Source organism: Mustela lutreola, chromosome 5 (genome assembly GCF_030435805.1).
Source record: "Mustela lutreola isolate mMusLut2 chromosome 5, mMusLut2.pri, whole genome shotgun sequence".
Taxonomy (NCBI): domain Eukaryota; kingdom Metazoa; phylum Chordata; class Mammalia; order Carnivora; family Mustelidae; genus Mustela; species Mustela lutreola.
This window is the reverse complement of record NC_081294.1, coordinates 85690018-85695060: the sequence shown is the minus strand read 5'-3', so window position 1 is coordinate 85695060 and position 5043 is coordinate 85690018. Positions and strand designations below refer to the sequence as shown.

General features: G+C 41.0%; 1 pseudogene; it reads right to left on the bottom strand.

Annotated features, from left to right (window-relative positions):
* Positions 1–670: 670 nt before the first annotated feature.
* LOC131831156 (translation machinery-associated protein 7-like) lies at positions 671–876 on the bottom strand (annotated as a pseudogene).
* Positions 877–5043: the final 4167 nt, after the last annotated feature.

Sequence of the window (5043 nt, the reverse complement as noted above, 5' to 3'; positions counted from 1 at the left end):
GGTGTTTAATTACTGTGTGGTGCTTACAATGGTCTTAATGTGTTGTAATTATTTTGAGGAAAGTGATTTCATTTTATTAAAACTTGACTAAAACTAGCCTCTGCCTTCGCCTATGGTTATTATCCCAGGGTCCTGGGATCCCAAGGTGGGGAGGGAAGGGCGTTGCTCAGCAGGAAGCCTGCTTCTCCCTCTCGCACTCCCCCTGCTTGTGTTCCTCCTGTTGCTGTGTCTCTCTCTGTCAAATAAATAAAAATCTTTAAAAAAACCCAAACAAACAAACAAAAAAATTTGCCCAAAAAACCCCCACCTTGTCTGGAAAGTGAAAATGTGGACAGACTAGATCTGCGGTTTTCAAATTCTGATGGCCATCAGAATCTCCTGGGGCTTTTGTTAAACATGATAAGAAAATAATGCTTAGGTTCCATGCTAAATCTTTATCTTAGAATCTCCAGAGATAGAATGGAGCTGGGCATTTTTTTTTTAATGATTGCTTCATTAAAAAAAAATTATTATTATTATTATTTTACAAAAGTTTGTTCTTAAATCTACAACAGGATCTAAGACAACACTTCTTTCTAGTTATAGGTGGCAACAAACACTAGGACAGGGTGGGGAGGGGAGTGGGGATCCAGATGTTTAAATAGGAATGGAACTGAGGATCACCATTGCCTCAGGCACTGTCACTGGCTTCCCTTTTGCCAGATCTGTTAATTCCACCTGTGGCCAGGGGCCCCTTCCCTGTGGCTTTCGTTTTTAGCTCTTCTTGCTTCTGCTTCTCTTTCTGTTTCTGCTTGAATGCTTTATCTCGTCCATCTCCTTGGCCTGCTTCTTGGGCTGTTTCAGAGGCTTCTTCTTGTCACCATCGCAGCAGGACATGGTGCCTGTCACCCCTTCCCCAGACCCTGCCTGGGAAGCCAACAGGGGAAGCCTGTTGAACCAACACCCCAGATGATTTCAAAGTAAAAAGTTCTAGTATCATTGCCATAGACTCTTCAAAGGTAGCATTTTAAAAGAATAAGCTAAATGAAATCTGTTAGGGAAGACACTCTGAAAGGAAAGGTAGCTCTGAAGGGTAAGAAGTGCCTAGAAATGCATTCCTGGCTCTGATCTTAATGAGAAAGAAAAGGAGGAAAGGACCTAAGTTTCCTTTGCTTTCCTTTGATTCTTTGACTTCCAGTTAGAATTATTCTGTACCATTGTGATTTAGAAGGGAATAGATCCACTTTTTAAACCACTTCACATACTAGAGAACACAAAAAAGCGCTTATGAAATGGTATCATAGACGTGTAAGCAGGCAAATTAACCCTGCTTCCCACCTTCACCCCAGACAACCTTCCATTTGCTAAAATAACAGCAGAAAAGTGTGGGAGGCACAGCTTGCCTCTCTTCTCAAGATTTATTTTCCCTTTTCTCTTTTTTTTATTAAAACTTTAAAAATTTTTTTAACTGCTGAGTACAACTCTGGAGCTGGGAATACAATGCTGAAGGAGGCCTATTGCTTAAGGCAACGAGTTCAGCAGTTGTACCCATCCAGGGATGGGGTTTAGGAGAGGCACATGGATAATATAAGAGCACAAAGCAAGGGTTGTGAGAGAAGGATGGGTTTTATTATGTGGCTGAAACAGCTGAAGAAGGTGGATTCTGAAGAGTAGGAAATGGATGGCCATCCTATTCAAGATTTTTTTTAAAGCACAATATATGCATTGTCTCTAATGCTATAGATATCTTATAGGTGATTAACTCCTGTATTTTGGTGATACATTTTTAAAGAGATTATTAAGGCAATAATTTGTGAGCATGAAGAGAAAGGAAGTGGTGATCAAAAGCACCAGGTGTGGATTTACTAAGAACAAGTCACGTCAGACCAACACCATTTCTTCAGTGGATTAGGGAACCAGGGTAGATTTGGGGTTGAGTGGGTGTTAGGAAAGCAGAAATAATGGAGGTGGAGTCACAGAAATCTTTGTTTTTGAAAAAATATATATATTGTCTGCTTAGATCAGACGTTTGCTAGGCAACTGCACTCACACTTTTTCGTGTTTGATCATCACAGTAAGCCTCTTAAGAAAATTTTGGCTTCCTGAAAACCAACGACAGCATAACATTCAAGCTCTGCAAGCTTGACACTGAAGGAGAGGGTGGATGGGAGGGGCTACCTCGGTGCAGCACCCATGAAGTCCCCAAGGCTAATCCTAGAGGTTCACCTCCTTCTATGGTTCTTCCCATTTGTGCACTGGCTCAAGAGTTAGCAGAAGACATTAACCCTCATACGTCTTAGCAAAACTGTAAAAGGACTGGGAGCCATAAACAAGATTTTAGGAAGGATGAAGGGTAACGAAATGGAAATACACAGAGAAAATGATTTGAAACCAGATAATCCAGTTTACAAAATAAGGTTTGCCCTTCTTCAGTTTATAACCCGCTACAGAGATTAGGACTTCCTCTCACAGCTAGATTACCTGTTTTAAATTACTCTTTTCAGCAGGTCCCTATGCGTTTTCAGTGATTCTTCTTTGCCTCCAGACACACTCTTAAGGTATAAACTGTTCTAACCGCACTTTTAGAATCTTATCTTCCACTCACCCACACTGTGAGGTTTTTCACCTGTCTTACTCAGAGGCCTCAGAATAGGCGACTGGTTTTGCCTCTTTGCTCAAACCATTCTTCAGTCCACTCAGCACTCTTTCCTGTCTGCCCAAATTGTTTTATTCAGGGTATTATGGTTTGATTCAATTAAGCTAGCTCAAGTAAAAGGTTTTCTTAGAGTAATATGACATGTGAGTTCTCAGAAACAGGACTCAGCATACTCTTTAGCCTTGTATCAGTGGTGAATATTTGAGGCTTAAACAATTGTTTTTCTCTCACATATGAAAAAATCTGGAGGTAGCTAGTTGCTGACTGTTTTAGTGGTTTAACATTATAATCTAAAGACTAGGGGGACTACTCTTCTTGGCTTTTTCCTCATGATCACAAGATGGTTGCCATAGCTCTAAATATCATGTTCATGTTCAAAGAAAGTGGAAAGAGAAGGGAAGGGAAGCCAGTCTTTACCTTTGGTCAAGAGAGCAAGAACTTTCACAGAAACCTGCCAGTAGATTTCTGTAACCTAGCTGTTCATAAAGGAAGTGAAATCACAAGCCATAAGTGATTACTATTGAGACTATATAAAGAACTTCTACCCTGGGGCACCTGGGTGGCTCATTGGGTTAAAGCCTCTGCCTTGGGCTCAGGTCATGATCCCGGGGTCCTGGGATTGAGTTCTGGCATTGAGCACCGCATCGGGCTCTCAGCTTGGCAGGGAGCCTGCTTCCTCCTCTCTCTCTGCCTACTTGTGATCTCTGTCAAATAAATAAATAAATAAAAATGGTAAAAAAAAAAAAAAGAACTTCTACCCTGGGGTGCCTAGTGGCTCAGTGGGTTAAAACCTCTGCTTTTCGGCTCAGGGTCCTGGGATTGAGCCCTGCATCAGGCTCTCTGCTCAGATAAATCAACCCAATATAAAAATATGCAAAAGACAGGCCATTGACAAAAGAATCATTTGTGGTAAATAAATTTAGAGAAAGATGCCTAGTCACATTAGTGATCACGGAAATCAAATTATGACTACATTGTGATAACCACTCATTATGACTACATAGTATAATCACGAAATTAACAAAAATGAAGACATCTGAAAAATAAATGTTGAGGGGCACCTGGCTCAGTGGGTTAAGCCTCTGCCTTCGGCTCAGGTCATGATCTCAGGGACCTGGGATGAGCCTCGCATCCCCGTCTCCTCAGCAGGGAGTCTGCTCAGCAGGGAGGCAGGCAGAGAGAGAGAGCCTGCTCTCTCTCTCAGAGAGCCCCCTCTCTCTCTCTGCCTGCCTCTCTACTTGTGATCTCTTTGTCAAATAAATAAAATCTTGAAAAAATAAGTAAATGTTGATAAAAATGTGGAATGGTCACTACTGCTAGTGTGGGTGAGGTAAAATGGTACAACCATCTGGGAGTACAGTCTGGGATTTAAAAAACAGGATATGGCTTAATACATCTTAATGGACTTTCTTTTGTTGATCTATTTTTAAAGTTATTAACTGTAACTCCTCCAAAAGGCAAAAAATCTGTTAATATATTAACTGTTTTCTTTACCTCCTTCTAACCTAAGAAAATGTCTTCTGGTGTTGGCAGGGGGATGGGAAAGTACACCTCCCTATGCAGTGTTTCCAGAGCTATCAGGCAAAACACTTACTCCTGCTTTGTGTGCCTGCTGTAAGCCAACATCACAATGTTCATTTAATTACACATCAGTCTTCCTGACGGGGCGGTTGGCTCCTAGAGGGCAAAGATCTTTTCTTGTTCATTTTAGTGTCTCTATAGTGTGCACTGAGTTTGATGTATATCGAGGGACTCAACAAATGCTGAAGGAATGAATGAGTGAATAAAATAAAATTAATCAATAGGGTTTTTTGAATGTTTACTTTTGAAAAGGCGTTTTTAAAAAGATAAATGTTTATTTCAAAATCTGTGTAAATAAAGCACGGTCCCTAGAATATGCCCAGCACACAGTAACAATAAATATGTTTTGAATGAATACCAACTACTTAGCTATCACACATAATTTCAATTTACTGTGGCCTTTCACTCTGGGGACTTTGTACTTTACTCTGGAAGTAAAGAAAGCCATATCAACAATGACACATCTTTTTGTTATAAATTGTTTAAAACTTTTAAAATGATATTGCGACAAAAGGTGAAATACAAAATTTACATTCTTTTTTTTTTTTTTTTTTTTTTAAGATTTTATTTATTCATTTGAGAGAGAGAGCGAGCGAGCACAAGCAGGGGGAGAGGCAGGGAGAGAGGGAGAAGCAGAGTCCCTGCTGAGCAGGGAACTCGACTCGGGACTCCATTCCAGAACCTGAGCTGAAGGTGGACGCTTAACCATCTGAGCCATCCAGGTTAAAGAAAAATGATTTATGGGCGCCTGGGTGGCTCAGTGGGTTGAGCCGCTGCCTTCGGCTCAGGTCATGATCTCAGGGTCCTGGGATCGAGTCCCGCATCGG